Source organism: Oryctolagus cuniculus, chromosome 5 (genome assembly GCF_051225735.1).
Source record: "Oryctolagus cuniculus isolate XC-2025 breed Fujian yellow rabbit chromosome 5, ASM5122573v1, whole genome shotgun sequence".
Classification (NCBI taxonomy): Eukaryota; Metazoa; Chordata; class Mammalia; order Lagomorpha; family Leporidae; genus Oryctolagus; species Oryctolagus cuniculus.
In genome coordinates this window covers 127,423,466-127,437,061 of record NC_142871.1, presented here as the reverse complement: position 1 = coordinate 127,437,061, position 13,596 = coordinate 127,423,466, and the positions used below count along the sequence as shown (strand labels likewise).

Here is a 13,596-nt window from a genome sequence, read left to right as displayed (position 1 = left end):
CGCCAGTGAAAAGGGTCTTCAGAAATGGAGTCTTTTTTTTTTTTTTTTTTTTGACAGGCAGAGTGGACAGTGAGAGAGAGAGACAGAGAGAAAGGTCTTCCTTTTGCGTTGGTTCACCCTCCAATGGCTGCCGCGGCCGGCACGCTGCAGCCGGCACACCGCGCTGATCCGATGGCAGGAGCCAGGTGCTTCTCCTGGTCTCCCATGGGGTGCAGGGCCCAAGCACTTGGGCCATCCTCCACTGCCTTCCCTGGCCACAGCAGAGAGCTGGCCTGGAAGAGGGGCAACCGGGACAGAATCCGGTGCCCCAACTGGGACTAGAACCCAGTGTGCCAGCGCCGCAAGGCAGAGGATTAGCCTAGTGAGCCGCGGCACCGGCCCAGAAGTGGAGTCTTATCTCTCATTTCTCAGATCCTCTGGGCATGGCACATTGCCTTGAGCAGAGCAAATCAAGAAAAATTTCAAACGAACAGGAGGATGTATGGATAGAAATCCATTTTAGACTGTTCTGATGCCTTATATAACACTATATATCCATTAACAACTCTTTAATGAGGGTTCATGTTAACTCAGTGAAAAGACACGGAGGTGGGGCTAAGGAGATGCACCTCCTGGGAGAACATCCCGCATCTTACACTCACTTATCTGAAGATAAGCAGAAGTACTGGCCCGGGACACCAGCAAACCATACTCGACAGTATCTTAGAGGAATCATTCACCAGAACAAGCAGGAGCTTCCCAGGGATGTAAGGCTGGCTCACCAGGCACGATAAATGTGATTCACCACGTGAACAGAATGAAGGACAAAAACCACATGGTCATCTCATCAGATGCAGAAAAATCAGCTGACAAAATTTAATATCCTTTCATAAAAAAGTCAACAAACTAGATACTGAAGGGTTTCAAATGCGACAACCCACAATAACATCATAGCAAAATGAAGGCTTTCCCTCTAAGATCAGGAACAAGACGAAGATGCCCACTCTCCCCACTTCTGTTCAACACAGTGTCGGAGGCACTAGCCATATCAGCCAGGCAAGAGAAAGATACAAAAAGCAACCACAGGGAAAAGGATGAAGTGAGAATGTCTATTTGCCAATGATGTGATCTTTATAATGAGATAATCCTGAAGACCCCACCAAAAAACTGTTAGAGTTGATAAGCAAATATAGTAGTTGCAAAATAAAAAATAAATCTTAGGAAATCAGAATCATTTCTATATACTGACAATGATCTGTCTAAAAAAGAAACTAAGAAAACAGTTCTATTTAGAATGGTATCCAAAAAATAAAACGCTTAGGAATACATTTAGCCAAGGATATGAAAGAATTGTGAACTTAACTATAAAACACTGATGAAATACAGAATGACACACACAAATGGAAAGAGATCCCATGTTCATGGATTGGGGAAAATTAATAGTTGAAGTATCCATGATACCCAAAGCAATCTACAGAGTCGGTGTAATCACTACCAAAATTCCAATGTCAATCTACACAAAAATAGGGAAAAAAATCCCCAAAATTTGTATGGAATCACAAAAGACCCTAAATAGATAAAGCGATATTGACAAAAACATCGACAGAGGCATCTTATTACCAAGCTTCAAAGTATATTACAAAGTTACAGTAATCAAAGCAGCGTGGTTCTGGCATAAAAACTGGCATTGGCCAATGCAACAGGATAGGGAGCTCAGAGATAAACTCACACAGGTCAACTGATTTTCCACAATAGAGTCATGGAAAACAGCATGGAGGTTCTTCAAAAACCTAAAAATGGAATCGTCATACAATCCAGCAATCCCACTGCTGGCTATATACTCAGAGGCATTGAAATCAGTATGCACAAGAGATGTCTACACTCTCATGTTCGCTGCATTATTCACAATGGTCAAAATACGGGAACAGCCTAATTCAATGTATGGACTTTTTAAATGTGGTATATACACACAGTGCTCCCCCCCCCACACATACACAAGCCTTCAAGAAACAGGAAATTCTATCACCTGCAACAATATGGATGGACCTAGAAGATTACAAATGAAATGTGCCAGACACACAAAGACTGTGTGATTTCCCTTTTATGGAGAACCTTACAAAGTCAAACTCACAGAGGTAGCGAGTAGAAGGCTGGTGGCCAGAGACTGAGGGGCAGGCAGTGCAGTTGCGGGGAGGGGAGACCCTGGTTGGTGGGCAGAAAACCACGCTCAGAAGCAAGAAGCTCTGGGGTTCTATCGTCTGGCACAGTTACTCCCGCTAATAATAAGGTATTAAATTTTTCAAAACAGCTAACGGAGGATTTCAAATGTTCTCACCACAAAGAAATGATAGCTATCTGAGGTGACGAGCAAGCTACTTACCTGACTTGATCCTGCCACAGGGTACGCACTGGTCGATTCATCACACTGAACCTCATAAATAGACACAATTGTCATTTGCCAATTAAAAAAAAAAAATCATGGGTGCACATTTTCCCGACAAGGGAGGTCCTGGCGTGGAATCTCACGAGCCCAGTCCTCACCTAACCCTGCTCCTGCATGGACTTCAACCCACTGCCACCTCTCCTGTGAGGCTCCATCGCTCCATTTCAGCTCCTGCTACCCTGTGAGATGCCCAGAGAGGCTCAGCCCATCTGGGGGAAGGAAGGGGCTGTGGAGAAAGTGTTTTGTGTTCCCCTGGGTCCAATGTTATTTTCTAAACAGTTTTGAGTGTGTGTGTGTGTGTTTTTTATAGTATGTTGTTTGGTGACTTTTTTAAAACAAGAAAAGTCCAGAGGACGAGAAATGAAACAGAATGTACAGAATTTTTAAAAATAAAACAACAATCAAGAGGAAGTGGGTCCCTCTCATAGGCTTCTCATTAAACCAGTAGTCAAATTTTAGTAATCAGCTTGTGTTACAGTTTCCATCACAGACAAGAACATCTTAAACCCAAAACAATCAAAGAGAAAGTGTGGGCCCCACTACAACTGCATTCCGCCCCCAGGGCGCCTCCTTTCCTGACAGCCCGATGCTTGTGGGGCCTGGGTTTTCCCAAGCACCTGCACGCATTGGAAGGAGGAGATGAGATGCAGCTGAATGGAAGCCGACACCCAGCTGCCAGCGCGCAGGACCACGAAAGCACCCACGGCCTCAGGGCGGCCGCTGCACCCGGCTTCCTGGCAAAGGCAGTCCTGCTGGAACTCTTCGAACAGAACACAGGGACGATCAGTGCTTCCACCTGTGTGGCTCCAGAAAAACAATATGCACCTCTGTAGGCTTAATGCTGATCTGAAGTGACCAGAGCTTGACAAAGGGGATAAAGGGGGAGTAGGAAGGAGGGAAGAATTCTAGGAGCTCCTGAGACTGGAAGCGTAGTGTCCCGGGCACGGCTGGCTCTGGGGACCTGAGCCAGCTTCTCCGTCCTCATGGCTAATGCCCTCCCAGCCCTGGGGTCAGATCCCTACAATGGGGCAGTGGGACAGAGAAAATCACTTTAGGTGCCCAACACTTAAGCACGCTCTTTCTGTTCTCCAAGAGGAGAGCCCAGGTCAGGGCGGATGCTGAAGGGAAACCAATAGCCAGCTGCCAACCAGAAAAGGGACCACAGCCTTAGATTGGCTGCAGTGCTGGGATTCCTGGGAAATGCAGCTCGGCCGTGGCTGTGAAGAAATCACTGGGATGAGCAAAGGGGGCGGGGGGGTGGGCTCCAGGTGGGCTGCCAGGAAATGCCAAGAAGGAGAGGCAGAAACCAAAGGGTGCCGGTGCCGCGGCTCACTAGGCTAATCCTCTGCCTTGTGGCACCGGCACCCCGGGTTCTAGTCCCGGTCGGGGCGCTGGATTCTGTCCCAGTTGCCCCTCTTCCAGGCCAGCTCTCTGCTGTGGCCAAGGAGTGCAGTGGAGGATGGCCCAAGTGCTTGGGCCCTGCACCCCATGGGAGACCAGGAGAAGCACCTGGCTCCTGCCTTCGGATCAGCGCGGTGCGCCGGCCGCAGCATGCCGGCCGCGGTGGCCATTGGAGGGTGAACCAACGGCAAAAGGAAGACCTTTCTCTCTGTCTCTCTCTCTCTCTCACTGTCCACTCTGCCTGTCAAAAAAAATAATAATAAAATAAAAGAAACCAAAGGGATGCACAAGTCAGTTTCCAATATGGAAATAATTCCCTCCAAAGCTCAGGGAGCCAACTGCAGAGAGCCTCTCTTGTCAAAATACAGGACTCCTAGCTATCACAACCACCATTCCCTGAGCCCTTCTATGTAGTAGGACTGCACGACATGCATTCAATATCTCATCAAATCCTCCACCCACCCAAGTGAACACAATTATCCCCATTCTGCAGACGAGGAAGTAAAGACTGAGAGGCCAATGGAACTCAATCAAAGCCTCACAGCACACACAGGACACAGACATGCACCAAAAAGTTTCATGTGTCCCACCAGATTGCACCTTCTGTGGGCACCCAAGGCCCTGCCACAGAACCGGTGTGCAAGGAACCTAGTGCCCAGCTTGGTGGCAGGCACACACAGGACATGCTGGGGGTAACTCTGCAGCCAGTCACAGTTCTCCACACCCTATCCCTCCCAGCCACCTGCAAGAAAGAACAGGCTGCACCCAGGAGTCTTGTCTTTTTAGCACAATCCCCAAAGACTGCAATGCCCCAAGTCCAGACCCTGTCTCCTACTGGAAACCAAAGGGAAGCTCATGGGCTCATGTGGGGAGCAACTCGGACTAGACTAAGTTACTGGAATTAAGACTTATTCTATGCATCTGCTCTCCCACAATATGGCGCTGGGAGAGGAGTAAAAACAACTTTTACACAGCTGCCTCCAGTTCAACCAGTAACCTGCAGGAGCTGATCCCGCTCCTGATTGGAGGAGAGCAGCGTACTCGGCGTGTGGGTAGCCGAGTTGGGATTGGTGGAAGAGGACTATAAAGGAGGAGAGAGACAACATGCACCAGGAACATCTAAGGGGAACATCTATCTGAAGGAACACCTGAGCAGCCCCCGAGAGAGCCGGCCGGCGGTGTGCCGCTCCCCCGCGGAAGTGGGGAAAGTGGCAGGGGGCACCACCCTTCCACGGAGGTGGAAGGACGGCAGCCAACCTGGGAAGAACCAGCAGCAAACCCGGGGAGGGCCGAGCAGACAAAAGAACAACGCAGGGTCCTGTGTCGTTCCTCCACGAAGAGGGGGAGCGACAGGCTCATCTCTCGAAAGGAGAAGAAAACCATCACTCACAGGCAGAATGGAACCAAAGATATTGCTTTCGACTTACAAGGAATAGAGGTCTTCAGCCTTGAAGGATGGCTCTCCGTGACCCACCATCAAGAAACATGAGTGGGTCCTCTTTGTTTTTTAAAAAATTAATACTTCATGTAAAACCAAAGCCAGACTCAGGCAGACACCTCTAGGCCAGGAGCGAAAGTCCTGCTTCATGAACTTCAAAGTGTGCCTATCACTGTTAAGAGAGCAAAATAAACGTGCAATAGAAAATCTGGGGAGCAGGAAGCTGGGAAAGTGCATGATCCCCTAAGCTCGCCACACTACTTGGGACCACATGAAGTGTTTCACGTCCACTCTTGGCCGCGCAGGGCTGCGTTGCCTGCACTGCAGAGGGCCCAGTCCCTCCCGACTGGCATGTGTCTGCCGGGCATCTGAAAGCCTTACAGTAAATGGTGACTCATGCACTGCAGCCACCATAGGTACCGCTAATGCAGTAAGCCCAAGTCTGTTCCATCCACATGAAAGAGACAGGCTGGGTGCAGGGCTGTGCGCCTGACTCAAACTGAGACCCCTGCTCACCGCCACCCGTCAGCATTGAGCTGAAACTCCAACTGTAATTACCCGGCGCCCCGGGGAGCAAAGGCAGGAGGAAGGGGGATGTCTTGGGGGGGGGGGGCACGTCTATAAACACAGGTGTCGTCACTTCTCATCACGCTAAGTCTCCCCAGACCAGCTGTGTTCCACCAGTACTGATGGAGCGCCCATGAGGTCTGACCCCTTGCCATGTGCCGTGGACACAAAAATGAACACAACAAGCCTGACAAGTCCTCGACCAGCTGCCTTCTGTCCTTTTTCTTGATTCATTTATTACATTCTCATTTAATAGCTCCATCTTACAGGTGGGGAAACTGAGGCAAGAGAGATTAGGGAAGTTACACAGTTAATGAAATGGACAGCCAGGATTCATAGCTGCTTGGACACTGGGGCTGCCAACCACCGGGCTGCTGCAGAGAGGGGGAAGGGAGCTCCAGTCCCATTCTCCCAGGGGGTCAAGGTCTAGTCAGCCATGGACAGCCAAGACCATGCTGGGGTGTGCTCAGAGGTGGAAGCAGCAGGCCTCTGCTAGGGTACAGTCTGGACAGCTTCCCAAAAGGAGATCCCGGGAGCAGGAAGGGAACAGGACCCAGGAAAGCAGATCAAAATGAGGCCCATACGGGTTTGAAGAGTTGCCTCCCCAAATTTGTGTCCACCAGGCACCTCAGCACGGGGTCTTTTTCAGAATGAGGGTCTTTGCAGATGTGCTTGGTTAAGATGAGGTTACATAAGCTCCTCTAAATTCAATCTCCAGCACCCCTGTAAAAGGTCTCTCTCTCTCTCTCTCTCTAACACACACACACAGAGGCAAGGCATGTGACAATGGAGGTGGCAGAAGAGAGAGGTTCCTACAAGCCAAGGGTTGCTGGCAACCTCCAGAATAGGAGAGAGGCCTGAACAGATTCTCCCCCAGGGCCTCTGGAAAGAACCTACCACACCCATTCCTGGCACTCACGGTTCAGACCCAGCTTCCAGAATGGTGAGAGAATAAATTGCTGCTGTTCGGGTCAGCCGGCTTGTGGTGCTGGCTCTGCAGCCCTGGAAGCTAACACAAGGCCTGCTTGGGACGGGCTGTGTGCACTTGAGGTTAGGAGTGGACTCCACCGTGCAGGCTGGGAGACAGATTTTAAGCAGCAGTGTGGGACCCAATCCAGGCTGTGTTTTATAACTGGCGCTTGCTCAGTCCTACAAATCTGTGGACGCCAGTTCTGTAACTGTTGGTGTCCTCCAGGGCCCCGCTGTCCATCTGCTTTTCCCGCCCACATTCTCCTCGCTGGGCGCACCCACACTGACTAGGATCTGCCTGCAGTAGCTCCCAACGACAGCGGGGACACTCTCTGGACCAGATGCTTCCACCTGCAGAGCTGGCCTCTCAAACCCAACATGTCCCACCTCAGCCCCACTTTGTCCCCATTGGTCCCTTCCCCTCTCTGTGGGTGGCACTGCTGAACATGCAGTCACCACACTAAAACCAGGGCCCGCACTAGACTCCTCACCGTCACATGCGGGCGAGTGCCAAGCTGTCTCTCCACTCCTTAGCGCAACGCTCAGCGTTCCCCCCTGCACTCTGCTCTGCTCACATCATGGGTTTTCATCCCTCTGTTCCGCCCTCCCGCCCGCTGCACTGCTCCCGGTTCATTTATTTATGTATGTAAGAGGAAAAGAGACAGACACAGCTCCCATCTCTTGGTTCACTCTTCAAACGCCCACAGTAGCCGGGACTGGGCCGCACTGGAGCCAGGAGCCAGGAACTCAATCCAAGTCTCCCATGTAGGTGGCAGCGTGCCAGCTACCCCGAATACTCTGAGAAGCATGGCTTTCAGAAAAGCGGCCCCACTGCTTCCCATCTGCAGGCCTCCACCCAACTCATCTCCTCTCCCTGCCTCCTGTGCCCATTCCTCCTTCCTGGCTTAGCCAACCGTAGAATCAAAGGCCCCAAGAGCTAAGTATCTCAGGACTGCTACTTTCTCTCACATTGAGTTTTCGTTGTGTTCATCTAGCTCCACTTGCACGCACGCCTGAGAGATGTCCTCTTGCCTCCGGCACAGACAGGGAGGCTGGAGGGGGTTACGACCTGTAACACACTGTCGTTAGTCAAGGCTAATAGACCCATCCCCAAGGCTGCAGCCAGCAAATAGGCCGGGTTCCCAGGGGGCTGGATGGTAGCTGAGGTTCCACCCTAGAGTAGCAGTAGCTAGCAGGTACAGCTGTGTCCGAAACTCTGGGTGTGACCTTGTGTAATCTTCACAGGGGCTCCACCAGCTAAGTGCTGGTACCGCTGCCACTTTATTCAAGGAAAGGAGGCCTTAGGGGTTAAGTGCCCACACTCAGTGTCTTACAATTAAGAAGGGGAAAGACAGGGATTTCAGACCCTGCTGCTTGTGTCTCTGCCATCTCCAAGCAAGGGCTGTGATGGAAGGATACAACACACAGGGCCAGGAGGACTGACATGCACTTGGGAATGAAGGCAGGGCTTGGGTCCAACAAGGAAACACACAAGGAAACTGGCTTTCAATGCCGGTTTCATTGACACTTTTTTTTTTTCATTGACTTTTTTTTTTTTTTTTTTTTTGGAGTTTACAATGGTGCAAAAGTATACCAGCCATTCAGCACACTACTCAATAAATTAAAGGAGATATGCAATATTATAAAATACGTTTGGGGGCTGGCGTTGTGGCACAGTGGACTGTGCTGCAGCTTACGAAGCTGGCTTCCCGTATCGAAGCACCAGAGTCTCAGCTGCTGTAGTTCTATGCAGCTCCCTGTAATACATCTGGGAAGGCAGCAGCAGAGGGCCAAGTGCTTGGGCCCCTGCCACCAACATGGGAAACCCAGATGGAGCTCCAGGCGCCTGGCTTAGGCCTGGCCCAGCCCTGGCCATTGCGTTCACTTAGGGGGGTGAACCAGCAGATAGAAGATCTGTCTGTTGTGTGTGTGTGTGTGTCTGTGCACACATGCGTGTATCTTTCACTCTGCCTATTATTTTTTTTTAAAGAAAAATAAAATAGGCTTTGTGTGAAACAACTGTTACCTAACGTAGGTAAACGAAGCTGGGACGTTCAGTAGGTTAGGTGTATTACATGTAGCTTCAACTCACAATGGGTTTTTTGGGCCCTAAGTCCATCACAAGTCAAAGAACATCTGTAATTAACCCCCTGGAAGCATCGGTGGGGGGATTTAAATGAGATAATGTATGTATAATTACACCAAAGAATGCCTGGAGCGTGGGAGGTTCTAAATAAAGGTGAGATGCTTTCAGCTGATGCAAGAAGGAAGCTGCAGGACAGAGAAGGGCAGGCAGCAGGGAGCACCTCTCTGGCTGCGCAGGGGACGGGGAAAGTGATCAGGATCCCCCAGGCGACAAAGCCAAACCGATGTTTTCCGTGGCGCGAAGCCTCCGTAATCCCACAAACAGCAACAGAAGCAGCCGCTGTGCAGCGAAGACTCGCAAAGTCCCCAGGACTTTCCAGACATGACTCACGGAGTCCTCTTCACGTCTCTAGAATGTAGCCTGGGTATCCCCATTTCACGGAGGGAGAAACTGGGGCTCCGCAGAGTTGATCGACAGCAGCGTGTAGTCATGTGGGCGGGAGCTGAGCCCCGGGGACCGACTCCACATCCTGTATCCTAGCACTGCCTCCCCAAGTCAGTTCAGTCCCCTTCATGCCCTTCACCGTCCTGCTCATCTCACGACGTTCCTATCCAGCCTCTTCTTCTCGTCTAGCTCTCTCCTCACTCCAAGGAAGACGCAGATTGGCTCAGCTTGTGGAGAGATGTGTGGCGCAGGAGGCGGAACATGGGGAGAGGAGGCCAGAAACCTCTGTCCTGAGCCCAGCTCAGCCCCTCCAGCCCTGCACATGTCACTTCCCTCAGCTGTCAGGTTGCTGTCGGGCCCAAAGAAGGTGACAGACATGATGTGCTCAGTACTGCCCACAGAGCTGCACGAGCTCACCTCAGGTCTTCTGGAACCTTCTCCCATCAAATACCCCCTCTCTGGCATCCTCCCCCCAGTTCAGCATCTTGACCGTCGCCAGTTTGCCATATCCTACAAACACCGTCCCTGACCCCCCTGCCACCTCAGGACATAAACCCCCTTGTGGGAATTTGTACAACCACTCTGTCTGGGCTGGACAAGCTCCCTGACGTCACAGACAATAATCCAGATGGCTCGATGCTCCCTGTGGGACCCTGCATGGTGCCTTTTGGGACATACATGAGGGGAAAACCTTGGCAAATAGGAACTGAGAGCGTAAGGAACACTGAAACACAGCATCTTGAATCATTCTAATACACGAGGGAGACAAATGAGGAGGAGGAAATCAGGGCCTGGGTTAACCAGTTCAAGGTCATTCAGCTCCCAAGTAAGGGAGACATATTAGTTATGCCCCTAATATGTCCCTACCTTGTAAAAAGGCTCAAGTGTGGGGCCACAGCCTGCAGTGTCAGCATCTCCTATGAGCACCAGTCAGAGTCCCGGCTGTTCCGCTTCCAATCCAGCTCCCTGCTAATGTGCCTGGGAAAGCACCAGAAGACAGCCCAAGTGCTTGGGCTCCTGCCGCCCACATAGGAGACCTGGATGGAGCTGCTGGCTCTCAGCTTTAGTCTGGCTCAGTCCTAGACATCGTGGTCATTTGGGGAGTAAACCAGTAGATGGAACGTCTCCCTCTCTATGATTCTGCCTTTCAAAACAAATCTTTTTTTTTAAAAAATTCAAGTGTATCATAAATCCAAGTTTGCTCGACAAAATATTCTGTGTTAAGTATCTGTCTTGTCCTCTTGGGCCACATCTCCAGGTCTGATGTGGAAGGGGCACCGATGTCTTTGCTTAACATTTTTGGGGGGCTGCAGTGGCTTCTCAAAGTTATCTGCAACAGCTCTGTTGGCTGCCTTTTTGGAGCGTGTGTTCGTCTGCCCACCCTGCTGGGTCCACGCTCGAAGCAGGCCTGCCCTCAAACCACAGCCGTCCTGCAGAGATGGGGACGAGGCGAGGGCAGTGGGCAATGGCCTCCAGCACTCTGCACAACTGGCTTGCAGCAGAGACAAGGGAGCTAGAGACGAGATTGTGATTTGCCCCAAACCACAGGGCAACGCAGTGACTCAGATCCAGCCCCGTGTGGATGCCGTGCCCAGTGCTGTCTCTCCACAGCTGCCCACGTTTCCTCTTTTCACTACCAGAAATTTCCCCTTCCTTTCTTCTTTTAAAAACCTGCATTACATAACATCAACAACGTTACAGGGAAAAAAATGAATCAAAAAGCACATCAAGGGGCGGGCGCTGTGGCACAGTGGGTTAAGCTGCCACGTGGGACACCCGCATCCCATGTCAGAGGGCCAATGTAAATCCTAGCTACTCCACGTTGGATCCAGCGCCCTGCTGATGAGGCTGGGAAACAGCAGATAATGGCTCAAGTTCTTGGGGGCCCCTGTCATCCACGTGCGAGATGGAGTTCCTAGCTCTTGGCTTTGTCTGGCACAGCCCCGGCTGTTGCGGACATTTGAGGAGTAGCTGGCAGATAGATCTCTTTCTCTTTTTTTTCACTCTGCCTTTCAAATAAATAAGCAAACAAAAACACCATCAACTAAGTCCAGGCCTGTCCCAGATTCTCACGTGTATGCACAGAATTTACATGATTGCTATCGGCCCAGGTAAGCGACTTCATGTGTGTCTTGCTCCGCTCAGCTCTGTCCCGCCTATGTTGTATCCAGTGGGGCGGTTCCCCTTGGACTGCTGTCACGGCACCCACCCATCTGCCCCCTCATCACCCACACTCGGATTACTTCCTATCTTTGGACACGCTGGCTTTCTTCCCCTTTGGGATTCCATCTGTGGGATGTGACCTTACTGCCCAGAGTAAGAACACTGGTCAAAGAATCTAGACAATGTCACTGCTCTCATCAGCCAAGGTCACGGGCTCTCCAGAACGCCAGCCCCTCTCCTCATGGCACCCCGTTTGCTTTAGCATGGGCCTCAATGGTAGGGTTTTGGCAAATGCAAATATGAATAGATCTATTTATTGCCTGTGTTATAGGCCAGTGGAAGTACTGCCTCAGAGCTGCTCTAACTTAACACTGAGCTGTGTTTATCACTTGGGCTTCACGTGGAGTGGTCCGTGCCCCCGCCCTGGCAGTCTGGGTGTGTGCAGAAAGGCCTTTTTCAGGGCTGTGCGTCATCTGACCACACGTCCCTGTCCATCGGGTCACCACACACGGACCCTCTTCCGTTCCCTTCCCCTGAAACATGACTTTATTATTTTTCTCTCACAGATTTTATTCTTTTAGAGTTGCACACATCCCACACCAACAACAATCATTTTCATAGAATTTTCAAATACATTTGCTCTCCACAGTGCAGATAAATCTCCCATCTGCTTTCTCTTGAGTTTTAAGAGTTTTTAAAACTAACTTTTTAGTGCATTCGGAACATATAGCATATGAGATGAGAAATGAATCTGAGTTCATTTTCTACACGTTGTTATCTAGCTTCTCCCAAGAGTCATTTTCTTTAAATGGATATCGTTCCCTATTATTTGTGTCTCCAAATTCACCACCTATAAATGCCTTTCGTTTATTTAGGTCTTTTTTTTTTAACTGTGCCCATCATACATCTCTCTGCTTTATCCCAGTCCTGCACAGTTTTGTGTGTGTGTTTTTTGTTTTTTTTTTGTTTGTTTGTTTGTTTGTTTTTGACAGGCAGAGTGGACAGTGAGAGAGACAGACAGAGAGAAAGGTCTTCCTTTGCCGTTGGGTCACCCTCCAATGGCCGCTGCGGCCAGCGCACCGCGCTGATCCAATGGCAGGAGCCAGGTACTTATCCTGGTCTCCCATGGGGTGCAGGGCCCAAGTACTCGGGCCATCCTCCACTGCACTGGCCTGGAAGAGGGGCAACCGGGACAGAATCTGGCACCCCGACCAGGACTAGAACCCAGTGTGCCAGCGCCGCAGGCGGAGGATTAGCCTAGTGAGCCGCGGCGCCGGCCCCTGTGCAGTTTTAATAACGCCTGCTTCCCCTGCCTGGCTTGCTACGAGGAACACTGCTACTCAAAGAATCGTAAAACATCCTCTGCTGCTTGTCCATCAATTTTTCCTGATTATTTTTTATTTTTGTCACTGTTTTTCATGCTTTATAAAGTACTGCATTGGAACCGTAATGGCCAAGGCATGAAACCCTGGCATAAACCTCAGAATACCGACCCTCTAATACTTCAACTTCTGATCAGAAACAGCCATGTAGGATTTTGTAATTTTCTTTGAATAGAAATTGTGTCATTTGCTTGCAAACAGCGATATTTTTATCTCTTCCTTCCCTATACTAATCCCTCTGGTTTCTCTTTCTTCCTATATTGTTATGACAAGCATCTGTTAAACTATGGTTAAATAAGAGATAAGGGGCATTTTGGTTGAGTTCCTGTTTTTCAGAGCAGGCTTCTAATATTTCTCTTCTCCATCTACACTCCTCGTGGAAGGCTTGCTACATAAGAGCAGGCTCGTTGTCATATGTAGGGGGAAATCTCCCAAAACATTTATTTTTAGCTTTATGACGTTTTATAATGCATGTGCATCTGCAGAGACCAAATTCATTCATTCATGAAATATCTGTTGGGTATCAACTATATTCCAGGTGTTGTATTTAATACTGGGTGTTCTGATTTTTATGATTTCTATTAATATTAGTCTCTTTGTGCTAAACTAAACATATTCCTGGGGTGAATCTTGTCTGGTGGTTTTCAAGTATTATTATTATTATTACTTGAAAGGCGAAGAGAGAAGCCTTCATCTACTAATTTACTCCCCAGGTGCCTACAAC

General features: G+C 49.9%; 1 protein-coding gene across 18 annotated transcripts in view; it reads right to left on the bottom strand.

Annotated features, from left to right (window-relative positions):
• The window catches only part of TRERF1 (transcriptional regulating factor 1), a 227,767-nt gene that overhangs the window by 171,945 nt on the left and 42,226 nt on the right, over positions 1 to 13,596 (bottom strand). The window contains exon 1 of one of the 18 annotated variants that reach the window (XM_089333957.1): positions 2,360 to 2,603. The exons of the other annotated variants lie outside the window; for them this stretch is intronic. The gene's annotated coding sequence lies outside the window, so the exon portion shown is untranslated. Of the gene's footprint in view, positions 1 to 2,359; positions 2,604 to 13,596 lie in introns of those variants that run through there. 18 annotated transcript variants of the gene reach the window in all.